We start from the raw sequence: 12,874 nt of genomic DNA, 5'->3' as shown, positions 1-12,874 counted from the left end.
TAGTAGTATTCCCCCATTTCCATCTAAGCTTAACTGAGGTGGCAATTTTGCTATAGTCAAGTTCAACTATTTACAGTAAATTGATTGTGATACTCATTCTTGTGTGTGAGCTTGTATACTTCCCAGTTTCCCTTTATGAATTACTGTCTGCGTGTTTTTACATTCGTAACCTCATCAGACTCCTCACCTCCCAAGAATTTTCTTTAAAAAATGTATAGTTTCTAGGGTAGTGGAGCTCAGTAATCTTTGTTTTGGAAAAGAAACCAAGTGACTGCGATTCAACTATCTACTAAACTGTCTTCTGGGCTTATTGTTCTAGAATTGTAAGCTTTCTGACTGTTGGCTTAAGTATGAAGACACTTGGATTTTAGTCCTGGTTTTGCCACCATGTATTCTGAATTTGAGCAAATTCCATACCTCTATATCCTATATACAAAATAGGAGACTATCTGCTTTCTCTCATAGAATTGCAAAGAATAAAAATGTATGCATATCAAGAGTAACTAGTTATTAAAGTAAGGTGTTTAGAGAAATATAGAGCACTATTGAATTTCTTCATCTAATTCTTTGCATGCATGATTTACCTGTTTTCAAGATGCTCGAGATGCACCACTGCATTGCTCTTACTATGGGGAAGTAGTGTCAAGGCCAGTTGTAGGTATACTGGTTGTGGTCACAGTAGCAGGTGATGCTTGTGTGCTGCTGTCAACAACAAAGGTGGTTCCAGCTGAGCCTGTGTTTGTGGGGACTGTAGTTGCGAGACTGGTGGTTGTCACTGGGGCAGTACTAATGGCATTAGTTTCAGGTGTGGTAGTTGCTGCTACTGTTGTGATAGCTGGAGCTGTGGAAATCCTTTCTGGAGGTGGGGTGGTAGCATCTGCTGCAAGTGTGGAAACCTCAGGAGGGTCTGTGGATTCTGCAGAAGGAGTCGCGGCAGCATCGGTACTTGTTGCGGCGAGAGTAGTATCATCTGGTGTGGCAGCAGTGACCTCATCAGTGGAGACAGCTGTTTCGGGTTCTGTGGTGGCAGAGTCCAATTCGGTGGTTAAATCTTCAGGTACAGTGGTGGAGGTGACACCTGACGGAGTTGTAGTGGCAGTGATACCTAAAGTTTCTGTAGTGTCCTCATCCACTGGAGTTGTAGCCTCACTGGCTGAAGAACCAGGGTCAGCAGGGAGGGTGGTGGCTGGTATGCTTGTACTGGCAGTAGTGGTAGCCTCTGAGGCTGACGGTGTAGTTGCAGCCCTGGTGGAGGCTGCAGCTGTTGCAGTGGTAGCTGTCATAGGAATTGTGGTTGCAGATGATGTAGCCATTGCAGTAGTAGCAACAGATGTAGTGCCTGCTTCTAAGGTTGTGGAGTCAGCAGAACGGGTTTTGGCACCTTCAGTTGAAGTGGTAGCAGCTTCCGTGGTTGTATTATTTGCCGACTCAGGGGTGGTCTCATCCCCTGGGGTTGTAGCATCGGAGGTCCGGACGGTGGTTTCACTGTTGGCCAGTGCACCAGATTCAGTAGTAGAAGCAGCACTTGGGACAGCTGTGGTGGCACCAGAAGGAGATGTGGTACCAGCAATGGAAGGTGAGCTAGTGACACTTGTGGTGGCATCAACCCCTGGAGTTATGGAGACTACTGTGGCTGTGCTGGTAACTACTCCAGATATTATGGTTGTAGCCGAATCAGTTGTACTCACGGCTGGAGATGTGGAATCTACTGCTGAGGTTGGAGGGTTAGCTGTGGAGGTTGTGGCATCAGCAGGTGCAGTTGTGGCAGCTTCAGTGGTTGTGTCATTGGTCGGTTCAGTGGTAGCCTCTTCCCCTAGAGTTGTAGTTCTAGAAGCCTGCGTGGTAGTTTGACCCAGACTGGTCAGCACAACTGGTTCAACAGTGGAGGCTGAAGTCACAGGGGTTGAAGTGGCAACACCTGCTACCATTGTGCCAGCAGCTGCAGCTGTATCATTAGTGGCTGAAGTTGTGACTGCACCACGGGTGGTCATATCCAGTGATGGGGTTGAAGAGGCCGCTGCTGTGGTGGTGGTCATTGTCCCCACAGATTTTGGGTTTGAGGATCCTGCGGTTGTAGTAGCAGTGATTGACGAGTCTGTTTCTGAGATTGTGGAGGAGTCTGTTGCACCAGTTGTTACCCCATTGAGTGAAGTTGTGGTGGCAGCTACGGTGGTTGTGTCATCGGCTGTTTCAGTGGTGTCCTCATTCTCTGGGGAAGTAGCTTCAGTGGTTGTGTCATCAGCTGTTTCAGTGGTGTCCTCATTCTCTGGGGAAGTAGCTTCAGTGGTTGTGTCATCAGCTGTTTCAGTGGTGTCCTCATTCACTGGGGAAGTAGCTTCAGTGGTTGTGTCACTGGTTGTTTCAGCGGTAGTCTCATCCATTGGTGTGATGGCAGAACTCGGTGCAGCTGTGGTGGCAGTACCAGGTGCACTGGTGGTTGCAGAACTTGGTGCACCTGTGGCTGTGGCACCACGTGTAGCTGGGGTTGTGACAGAACTAGAAGCAGTGGTCGAAGTTCTGGATATTTCCATGGTAGCAGAAGCAAGAGTTGTGGTAGCACTGGCTGATAATGAAGTAGCACCAGGGCTAGTGGCCCCAGTCTCTGGGGTTGTGAGGGCTGTTGCACCTGTGGCTCCAACATATGTGGGAGTTGAGGCCGCAGCAGTGGTGACAACAGTAGTAGCAAGGATTGTGTTTGCTGAAGTCGTAGAGGCAGCTGGAGTGGTGGAATCATCAATCATTGGGAGAGTGGTGTCATCTGTTGTGGTTGCTTCAGCTTCTGAGCCGTTCGTGGTGAAATCAGGTGCAGTGGTGGAAGCAGAGGTTAAGAGGGCTGTGGAGTCAGCCCCTGGGTTTATGGAGGTGGCAGCACTGGAAGCAGCAGACTCTTGGGATGTGGATTCCACTGAAGGTGTCTTGGAGGTGACCACAGATGCTGGGGCAGTTGTAGTGGAGGCAGCACCAGTTGCTGAGTTCATGGTTGGTGTCACTTGGACTGTGGTGGCAGCCCCTGGGGGTAGAGTTTCAGGTGCTCTGGTGGTTGCATTTGATGCCTTGGTTGCAGTGGCAGATAGACTAGTTGGGGCAACTGATATAGATGTTGTGCTATCGGACATGGTACTAGCAATGGTGGCTAAATTACTAATAGTTCCAGCTGCTGCAGTGATTGCATTGGTCGGGCCATCAGTTGTGATGTCTTCTGTTCCTGTTGGCCTTGTTGGAGGCCGTGGTTTACCGGGTGGCTTATGAGGCAAATGAGGGTGGTGATGCTGTTGGTGGTGTGTATGAGGATGTTGTCCACTTGGCCATGGTCTTGGTGGCAGTGGACAGAAATGATGAACCTTCAGTGGACACTTACGTGGTCGATTTGGTTGTAGACAGGGAAGTTTATATTGAAGTTTAGATGGAGCATGTATTGGGAACGGTTTTGTGACTTTGTTATGTGGGCGCTTTTTCTGTGGAGTTTGAACAGTTTTAGATCCTTTAGGTTTAGATGATTTCAACCTTTTTTTGGCAAGTATAGATTTCCCTTTCTTTGGTCGTTTTACAGTTTTGCCTGCTGAGGAAGGTGGTCTTTTTTTTCCTTGAAGGGATTTAAGTTGATTTATACCTTTCTTACAGGGCTTAAAGGGTCTCTTTTTGGGTTTACTTAGCCTTTTCTGTGCTGCTAGAGATGTGGGCTGCCTTTTTTTAGATGGTTTTATAGATTTATTCTTTGCAGGAACTGTTTTTGCAGTCTTTTTACCTGCTGTGGGCTGTTTCTGTGTAGACTTCTTTTGAATTTTCTTCTTGGCTAGAGATCTTTTTGGTCCTGCTCGAGCAGATTTAGACCCATTGAGATTTCTGGCAGCTAGTTTAGATTTTTTTAGGTTTTTCTTTTTGGCCAGAGTTGTTTTGAGGGCTGGAGATTTGCCTTCCTTTGTTTGATTTGACTGCTTCCTGGCAGTTTTAGACAAGGAGCTTTTCAATATCTTTGGTCTTTTCTTTGAGGCTGGTTGTGTTTTTAGTACTGATTTAAGTGCTTTAGGCTGATTCACTTGTTTCTTGGCAGGTGTGGTAAAGTTTTTGGATTTCTTTGACACTTTATTTTTGGCTATAGATATTTTCTTTTTTGTTGCAACTTTTCTTGGCTGATTAAGCTTTTCCTTGGCAGATGTAGATGCTGTCTTTTTAGATGTAGTTGCATTTTTCTTTTTGACTTTTAAAACTGCTCTTGTTGCTGTTGCCTTAGCTGGCCCTTTTTTGAATGGAGTTAACAGTTTGGTTTTTTGATTCTTTAGAGTTTTCTTTTTGGCTAAACTTTTTTGGGGGGCTGCTTTAACTACTTTCGCCTGATTCTGTATTTTCTTGACAGGCGATGACAGAGTCTTGTGAGATGTACTTGGTCTTTTCTTCGGAGCTGAAGAAGTTTGGGGGGAACCTCTTATTGCTGTGGACCTAGATTGTGTTTTGGATACAGACAAGTTTGGTTTATAAATATTTTGAGATTTCTTCTCAGTTAGATACGTTTTTGGAGCTGATTTGGTTGTGCGCCGTTTTAACTGTTTCTTAGTAGGCATAGACTGGATTCTCTCGGATTTTTGTGGACTTTTCTTCGAAGCTGAACTTCTATTTGATGCTGCCTGAGCTACTTTTGGCAAATTCAACTGCTTCTTGGCCGACGTGGGCAGAGGTTTTTTAGGTGCATTTTGACTTTTCTTAACAGCTAAAGATGGTTTTGGTACTGCTGGAGTCCGTTTTGACTGTTTCTTGGCAGTTGTCTTCTGACTTTTTTTAGGCTGTTTTAGAGTTTTACTTGTCCTGCGTGGAGCATTTCGTCCTGTTAAACCAGATGAAAGGGGGGGCCCTTTCTTGGCAGAGGCTAACATATTTTTCTTAGACCTGACTTGTAGACTTTGCCTTTCTGATGGCAGGGTAGGTTTTTTCTTTTTACTTGATGTCCTAGAATTTAAAGATAATTGGCTGGCTGCTTTGTTAGGCAGTGCAGGTGAACCAGAGGCATGAGAACGGGTTTGAGGTTTCCTAATGACTTGGGTGGATGGAGGTCTGTTTCGTGATGTCCTGGCAGGGGAACTTTGCACTGGCTCACGGTTAATTGTTTTCCTTGTTGCCTGGCGCTGTGATTGCTGACTCTCACTGAACTGCAGCAGGAGAGAATAGGAGATATTACCAAGTGAAGCATTCAGTCAGTTATTGTTTTGTATTTTCACTTCAGTTATGGAAACTGTTCTGCTCTTTAGTTTGGAAAGTCTTTTGGTTTCAAGTGTAATATAAATTTAGAATTAACTGCACTATAATTTAAAAGAACAAGACAATATGTGGATGATTAGAGAAAGTACTGGGTGTTACTTTCAATGCTTAGAGTATTTTCTAAGAAAATCCAACAAAATACAGAAATCTAATTTGGGGAAATCCGGTTCATTGGTTTTATAAAATACCCCATTAAATCTATGAAAACTTGTTTTTCACTTAAAAACTGCAGGATGAAATCATTGTCATCTCCTTTAGGAATTAACAAAAAAATCACATAGTTACCATGTAAACATGTTACATGACTCTCAATGAAAGTGTTACATCTAAGCCTTAGTTTAGAAATTATATAAAAGAGAAGTATTTGATATTGAACTCAGAAAGTTGGATATTGAAAAACTGCAACAACAACAACAACCCCCACCCCCACCCCCCACCATGAGTTTCTCTTGCTTGTAAAAGCTTTGTCTGAGGCATTAAATGTTCTGGGAAGAATAGGACAAGGAAATAATAATAATGACAACAAAGGAAAGGATCCTTGAATGAAGCATTGCTGGTTAAATAGCATGAAACAGACACTTGAAGACCTCCTGTAGTTCTAAAAATAGTGGATACTGTGCTCTGAGCAAAGAGAGAGATAAGGAACTAGTAAATAGTATATGATTAAATCAGAAGAGCAGAAGAAGGTATTAAAAACAAAACAAAACAAAAAAACTCTGCCAGAGCTATAAAAGGGAAAAGCAAAAGCCCACAAAGTTCAAAAGACCAAGGCTCACTCAGAAAAGTACATAAAAACCATGTGCACAAGTCATGTTTCAGATGAGTCAAATATGTATGACAATTGTTTATTTTAGATGCCAATAGAAGAGACTATCTTCTTTTTCACTGTGTTTATGCCTTATGTGGAAGAACATACTGCAGTGTTTGATTGTGAGACTATAATAATAGATCCAGAGGCTGAGTGACAAACAAGCTAGAGATAAGCTTGCCCTCATGTTTCGTCTTCACAGGGTTATCTCCTTGTAATGGAAGTAGTGGGTGAACATGCACGGGAAGGAGAAGTGGGAGTCTTGGTAATTTCATTGCAAGGTTAGTTGTAGTGCTCCAAATTTATTTGGGGATTTTCTCATATTTATCCTCCTCAACTAATAGTCATTCTCTTCTGCTTCTCTCCCTCTTTTTCTCTTTTTTCCCTTCCACATCTCCCTTTGCTTTGTTTCTTCTCTTCAAGTTCCAGGTGATTTTGAATAAACATATTTTTATGAATGTTAGAAGTAGAAGGTAATTGTTTCTGTTTCTTTCCATCTCATGTGACTGTATCTTGATTTTAGAAATACAATCCCATAATCTCACTCTGATCCCTATCTCAGTGTTAATGTAGCTTTCAATTTTAGGTAGTTCTTATTTCAAGTGTATAGAATCTTACCGGGAAACAAATGGCAAAGACCAGGATGAGCCCCGTCAGGATTAAACCCTTCATCTTGTCCTTTTAACCCCTATAAGTGAAGAAAAAGAGAAAATATTTGCGATGTGCTTGACAATGAAAGAATAGGTTTTACCAAACTGCCCAGTGATATAAAATTAAAATTTTAGTAGCAAGTTTAAGAGCTAAGGAATTTTTTTTTCCTAAAATTAAACTTCAAATGTGGATGTTAAGTGAAAAGATACCTATATATTTTTTGAAAACACTATCATTATTTGAAACCACTAAAAATCAGGTTTCTCCATTTGGTTTGCCAATAGGATTATTATTTTCCTGTAAATTCTCATCTAAAAGGAGACCTTCATCTTCTATCAGAAATTATATTAAGCAATCCCTCACCTATCCATTATCCACTTACTGCATGTGTATTTACTCTCCCCCCCATCTCCTCCCCGCTTCACACACACACTACTTTCTCTCCTCTCCCAACTCCCATCACCGTCATTTAGGAAAATCATAGCAGTTGTGACATAAAGAGAGTTCCAGGAAGATACATGGTATGCTCTTAAGTTGAGTGGCCAACTTTATTGAACTCAGATCCTATATGTATGATGGATAACACGGTGCACTATGTAATATATTGCAAGGACAGTTTCCACAAAATCCTGAGATTCTCTGATGCTATTTGACTTTTGCTTTCCTCCTCCCTCTAATTTTTACTTTTTAGTCTACAGGATCCTTTACCTGAAAATGTTTTATAAATTTTTTATGCACTTTGCCTATCGATAATTCATTTTTATTTAAAAAAATTTTTTTTACGTTTATTCATTTTTGAGACAGAGAGAGACAGAGCATGAACGGGCGAGGGTCAGAGAGAGGGAGACACAGAATCTGAAACAGGCTCCAGGCTCCGAGCTGTCAGCACAGAGCCCGATGCGGGGCTCGAACTCACGGACCGTGAGATCATGACCTGAGCCGAAGTCGGCCGCTTAACCGACTGAGCCACCCAGGTGCCCCTTGATAATTCATTTTTAGATGAGGGGTACCTCATCACAGTTAAAGTTATTGAATATATCAAATCTATTTCTGACCTGCGTTAATCTAATTTTTAAGAACCTCATGTTGTTTTTCCTAATATAAGACGGTTTTATGGGTGGAAAGTGTATGATGTTTCCATGATGCCAGTATATAGGCAAAAAGACTTGTAATTCCAGAATGTTGTGAAAGGAAAATGGAAAATAAAGGCAGCCTGTATGTAACTTAGGGAAGCTCAGTATAAATGAACTGGTCTCTGGTAGCATATGGCTTATGATAATGTGATGGGGGCACCCTCAGCTTTAGTGGCTGTCAGTGCCAACTGGTCACCTTTTAGAATCATCATCAGAAAACTCTGAAACTACTTGGTGTTTTAGTCTGAGTCTGAACTGAATCAGTCTCCATCAACATCTTCCCCCATAAAACTGTCTCTTCCATGTGTCCCCATTTCAGTGAATGACACAGTATTCACCCAGTAGTTGTGTAAGCCAGAATCCTGAGTCAGGCTTGACTCTGCCTCTCATTCTCCGGTGTCCATCCATCACTAAATCCTCTCTATGTTTTTACTTTCTGGACAGTTTTGAATCAACTTGCTTCTCTTCATCTTCACCAACAGCATCCTAGCCAAGTTAGCATCATATCTCACTTGAGCCTCTCCTTAGCAAATATTACCTATTAAGTTGCTGGCACTGTTCTAGGATATGCAGAGATAGGGGACATGGGTTCAATATCTTTGACTTGTTAGAGGTTTCATTTTCATGATTATCAAAATAGTCTCTTAACTGACCCACAGCCTTGCTTTTAATTGACTAAAGTCACTCTGACTTTTATAAAATACAAATCTGATTATTCTAGTTTCCTCATTAAAACCTTTCACTGGTTTTCCGCTGCTCTTTATCTTAAAGCCCTCCCCCCTAATTCTTCAAGTGGCTCACAAGGCCCATGGCAGCCCCACTTCTCCTTGATCTTCAGTCACATCTCTTTTAGTGTCACTCACATTGTGTGTGTGTGTGTGTGTGTGTGTGTGTGTGTGTGTGAGAGAGAGAGAGAGAGAGAGAGAGAGAGAGAGAGAGACTGTTTTCTTCCTTGAAGGTGCTTACATATTCTGTTACACAATTCAATGCAAAAGGCTTTTTATTCCCACCTGCCTACTGGAACAACTTCAGTCAAGTTAGCTAATGATGTGTTTATTGCCAATCTAATTCTTGTCTTACAGGATGGAATTCTCCTCAGTGTTTGACAAGTACTTCCCTCTTCTCTGGGTTTCTGTGGAACCAACTTATCCTTCCTGTGTCTCTGAAGGGTTTTTTGTTTGTTTGTTTGTTTGTTTTTTTAGGTTCATTCATGGATTTTCTTTCTTCTCTACTTACCCAATTATGGTTCTGACATTCACCCTATTTTTCTCTTATTCTATAGCAACATCTCTGCCTTTCCTTGGAAACAGTATCCATCTCTATGCTGGCTTCTAAGTTTATTGATCAAGATTCATATATCCAACTCTTTCATGGACATCTCCATTTGGTTGTACCATTGCACCTTTAGCCCAGCCTGTCCAAAATTGGATTTATTAGTTCCCCCAGCCTCTTCTCTTGTCATTTGCAACTATGTGGATGGAACTGGAGGGTATTATGCTAAGTAAAATTAGTCAGTCAGAGAAAGACAAAAATCATATGACTTCACTCATATGAGGACTTTAAGAGACAAAACAGATGAACATAAGGGAAGGGAAACAAAAATAATATAAAAACAGGGAGGGGGCAAAACAGAAGAGACTCATAAATATGGAGAACAAACTGAGGGTTACGGGAGAGATTGTGGGAGGGGGGATGGGCTAAATGGGTAAGGGGCACTAAGGAATCTACTCCTGAAATCACTGTTGCACTATATGCTAACTAATTTGGATGTAAATTAAAAAAAAAAATGAAGCCTTAAAAAAAAAGAGAAAAGAAACCACATGTTAATAGAAAAAGTAGATTCTAGAGTAAGAGTGCCCTAGCAGCATTGTCATTTATCCACACAATTACCTTGAGAGGGGTGTCTCCTTTGGATCTTGGTCAGGACTTGCTCCTTCTTAACTCAGCAGTGCCTCCAAGACTTGATACCTGCAGATGTCAAGACAACTTATTGAATGATTCTTCCACCTAATAAGGCAGCCATGCCTTCCCTTTGTACCTCCTACTTTTTGCCTATTGGTTGTAGTAGAGAGTGGGGGCTAGGAAAAAAATGTGTATATGCGATTATTTCAATTTAATCTTGAAACGTTTTCCCTTTGGATTTTCTGACTCAGGCACGTTGAGAACTCTATCTTATCTTTTACTTGGAAAAGGTAATGATAAAATCTGATAGTTAACAAAATTCGTAAATCAACACTACAGCTTATATGTATATCACTTATTTTAAGAAAACCATGGTTTGGTTTCTTATTTGCAGCTATAGAATAATTTGTATATTGTCTGATGTTCCCCAATTTTTGGAATTTGAACAACTTTATTTTTGCAGTTTGTTTCCGTATTCCAAAGTTTAATAGATGCAAAGACATGAATGTCTGAGAGAATGTAATAGGAGGTTATAAATAATCTTTCCTCCATTGAATTAAAACACAGTTATTTAACACTTAAAGTGTCTGCATTAAGGAAAATTTGTGAAATATGTCTACCTTGCTGCACTCCCGTTGTACTCCCTCATGATCCTTTTAACTTAGAATCTCCCAGACTTTGAAAATCACATGTTCAGTTACCTAATAATCTACTCTGTAAATACTTTTTTAATTGTCGTGACCATGCAATGGAAGAAATATACATAATTTTCCTTAAGCATACGTTTGTTAATTTTCTACTGATTTATTTACCATGTTTACATATTCATCTGTATTAAGCCACATACCAGAACAAATGGCAAATACATTAATTCTGAAGAAATGTAGCTGTGAGAAATCACTAGTGTATTTAAGAAAAAAATGGAAAAAAGTTTCTAAAGGCAATTCTAGAATGGTACAAAGAGCACTAAACTTGAAATCAAGAGGTTTAGATTTAACTCCTAGCTCAGTCATTTTATTTCTGTGTGACCTTGGTAAACTTATTTGCAAATGCCATTTTCATATCTATAAAATGGGAATCCTGTTCTATTTACCTGAGTGTGTTGTTATTAGAATTAAATTAGAATATTTATTTACCTTGTAAACTCTTTAGCACTATGTGACAATTGTTTGTAATATAATTTATTTATGTATTGAATTTTAATGTATTATTTACAGATGTATCTAACATAACTTTTAATCTCAGCATTACTAGATTTGAAATGACAACTTTGATTTATTTATTCATTCAACAGATATTTATTGGACATCCACTCCATAGAAAGCATTGTGGACTCAATAGGAACAAGAGAGACCTGGTTCTTGCCTTGAGGGGCTAGGGATTTATTGGAAAGAAATATTATACAAACAGAAAAGAGTGACTTTGATCTATTGATATCTGGTTAACAGAGAAAGTACACTTCCACTTAGCCATTTCTTTTGGACAAACTTTCTTCATTCACCTTTTCTTCTAAGAACCTTGTGTAGGCCAGAAGTCAGGGTTTGGCTGCACTTGAATGACTGGGTGCCTGCGTGATAATCAGTATCATAATAAGAGCTGTGCAATAACAACATACAATATTGTCTTTTCTGAGAATTGAGGTAATCACTTTAAAGTTAATAATATTATGTATACTTAATACTGATACACTAATTTGACTCAGAATAAAGTTGACCTCCTTTCTCTTTTAAGTTTGTCATTACTTTGGAGCATTAATCATAACACTCTCCTTTAGGAAGTCAGTACTATTTTAGGAGTTCCAATTTATGGTTTTTATTTTAATTGAATATTGGAATATGGTAGAAAGGACTTTGGAAGCTAAGAACTTTGGTCTGCATATTCCCTAAATTTGAGTGTATACTTAATTCTGTAAGGACAGTTCACATACGGAAATTGCATCATGTAACATTATAAACTCTATGTTATATAAAAATTATTCATGCTTTCTTCAGTGTGAACTGAAAGATATTTTAGAAAAGTAGACCAACCTTCTTGTAATCATGAATACAATGCACAGTTATTAACATATTATTGATATGGAAGAGATTATTAATCATTTATTTATTAACACCAATCATGATTAAGTAAATATAAAATATCTGGATATATTCTTATCAAAATCATTGGTATTAGCATGACCTTAGACATTTTTCTATCAGGTTGTTTTGAAAACAGTAGGAGAATAATCGCTGACGTGTGGTTCATATGCAATTCTTACAGAAGGGAGTTTCGGACCAACTTGGCTATCTGTTCTAGTTAACAGTGAGTGTGAAGTAGGCCTAGTTGAGACTGGAGAAGAGTGTGTCTCATTTATGAGAATGAGGAGTAGCCACTTCTTAGTTCCATTGATACTCAAAGGACGGGTCAGGGCTTAGAAGAACTTGCACCACAACATATTGCGTTTGTCAGCAAGAAAGTCTTGCTGCTAAATGAATGAATGAAAACATGAATCAATCAATTAATATAAAGAGAGCTGGAAAATGTGTGCATTGACAACATTGATTTAAGTCCTTCACTCTTAACTGATCTGTAACAGTTTGTGGATTAGCAGCCAGTTTGCAGACCACACTTTGAGTAGCACTGCTGTGGTTGACAGTTGTCACACGAGAGTGCCTGCCCACAATACCAGATCATTCATGTTTTGGAGGAAAATTTGGACTTTCATATGAGTTATATATTTTTTTAATGTTTTGCTTATTGGTAACATTCAGTTGTTAAAAGTACTCTTTAAATCAGAAAAAAATGAGAGAGTAAAAAATTCAACCCATTCTTTAACATCCAGCTCAGATACCACCTTTTTCCTACACTTTTCTGTTTTTCCTCTATTACTGCCTTGGTCTGTAAGAAATCTCTACTATTTTGGATTGTGCCATCATTAGTTATACATATGCTATATGCCCACCTTTTGTCTTAGCTCCCTTAGACCATTGTCATTATTTGGGGCTTTTTTTATTGTCTCAAAGCACTTAGCACAGAGATTTGCTTTGCTATTTGTAGATGCTCAAACTACGAGGTTGACTGTGTTAATTTAATATATTTAATTATCATAAAAACTCTTCACATAGTAAAGAATCTTGGACAAAATTTTAGG

General features: G+C 39.7%; 1 long non-coding RNA gene across 12 annotated transcripts in view; it reads left to right on the top strand.

Moving 5' to 3' along the window:
* The window catches only part of LOC144616175 (uncharacterized), a 164,328-nt gene that overhangs the window by 79,938 nt on the left and 71,516 nt on the right, over positions 1-12,874 (top strand). For 10 of the 12 annotated variants that reach the window (XR_013555261.2, XR_013555259.2, XR_013555264.2 and 7 more), the window contains 2 exons: positions 6,261-6,339; positions 11,039-11,384. This is a non-coding gene — a long non-coding RNA (uncharacterized LOC144616175). The remainder of the gene's footprint in view (positions 1-6,260; positions 6,340-11,038; positions 11,385-12,874) is intronic. The other 2 variants (XR_013555265.2, XR_013555262.2) reach the window with 1 other exon arrangement.

The sequence above is a fragment of the Panthera onca genome, chromosome B1, assembly GCF_046562875.1.
Source record: "Panthera onca isolate mPanOnc1 chromosome B1, mPanOnc1 haplotype 2, whole genome shotgun sequence".
In the NCBI taxonomy this organism is placed as follows: Eukaryota; Metazoa; Chordata; class Mammalia; order Carnivora; family Felidae; genus Panthera; species Panthera onca.
The sequence above is the reverse complement of the archived record's forward strand: the minus strand, read 5'-3'. Positions and strand labels throughout refer to the sequence as shown.